Source organism: Sinocyclocheilus rhinocerous, unplaced genomic scaffold, assembly GCF_001515625.1.
Source record: "Sinocyclocheilus rhinocerous isolate Xijiao unplaced genomic scaffold, SAMN03320098_v1.1 scaffold2515, whole genome shotgun sequence".
Classification (NCBI taxonomy): Eukaryota; Metazoa; Chordata; class Actinopteri; order Cypriniformes; family Cyprinidae; genus Sinocyclocheilus; species Sinocyclocheilus rhinocerous.
In genome coordinates this window covers 211,701-213,151 of record NW_015637115.1, presented here as the reverse complement: position 1 = coordinate 213,151, position 1,451 = coordinate 211,701, and positions in this window count along the sequence as shown.

Here is a 1,451-nt window from a genome sequence, read left to right as displayed (position 1 = left end):
GATGGTGATATCACCATATTATAAGGAAATTATGAGAGCAATACCTATAAGCAAACATACAGTAGTTTCATCTCACTAATCACTAATGCATTACATGCAATCATTACAGTGCTTCTCAAACTATATTCCTCTGGGGGAAAATCCCTTGAAAAATTAGTTATTTTGAATATCTCAATTTTTTATTGCGTCTATGAGACTCAGTGTTTTAATTTCTGTCCGATTCTCACAGAAATGTTATCATATATAGCTTCAAAAACCTTTAAATGCAGGAGTCTAGAATGATATTTGTCTAGGTGCTATTGTGTCCTTTTTGAAGCTCGGACATTTCCATGCAATGCAACTGTATGAAAAAAAAGGCACTAGAATAAATAAATACAGTTTTTCACATTTGCTAAGACACTAAACCCCATTCTCTGAAACAAATTCTCAATAGCCTAAACCAATTTATCAAATAAATCACTCTTTCCGCAAAACCTTAATGAACTCTTATAAGATCCTACAGACTAACATTACAGCAGGAGGTCCTCAAAGAAACCCAGGCAGACACAGACATCAGGAAGAAACATGTTTCTTTATTGGCATGGAGACACAATCCTGCAGCTTTTTCACCACAGAAAAAGTGTCTAATTCATAAGAATCCCATAGCCAAATAGTTAAATCTTCACTGATACATTGCAAGAACAATATTTCTGCCCAAAACAGGACTTTGAGTTAAAAGTGAACGCATATGTGGCGAAGCATGCAGTGTGGAGTTTGTATAGAGGTCAAACTTTATTTGAAATGTGACATGTCATTTATCACACAAAAACACAGATAAACATACAGACAGGATGCTGAACATTATTAAAGGAACAGTTCAGCCATAAATGAAATTTGTTCTCTTTCTCAAGTCTTTCCAAACCTGTATGATGCTATTTATTTCCAGTTAAATGCCTCTAAAGTCAAATATCAGCACTGAAAATATTCCCCTTTGATTTTATTTGTATTACATTAGAACCGTCATTGCATGGAAACAAAGAGCAGTATGAACATTTGACAAACATACAGCCTACCAAAATACAGATAAATGACTAAATTTTCATTTTTGGCTGAACTATCCCTTTAGGTCTAGCACACGAGGTACAGTTTAAAAATGGTTAGTGAGCTCTCAACTCTCTCACTCATACTTGTATTTGTGGTTTACGGGGACTCTCCATAGGCGTAATGGTTTTTATATTGTACAAACTGTATTTTCTATTGCCCTACACCAACCCTACACCTAAACCTACCCCTCACAGGAAACTGCTGGCAATTTTTGAATTTCATAAAACACCGTTTTGTATGTTTTTTAAGCCTTTTGTTTTACGGGGACACAGGAAGTGTCCTCATAAACCACCTTCATATTGTAATACCTGTGTCATACCCATGTCATTATACAAATTTGTGTCCTCATAAACCACCCAAACCAGTGC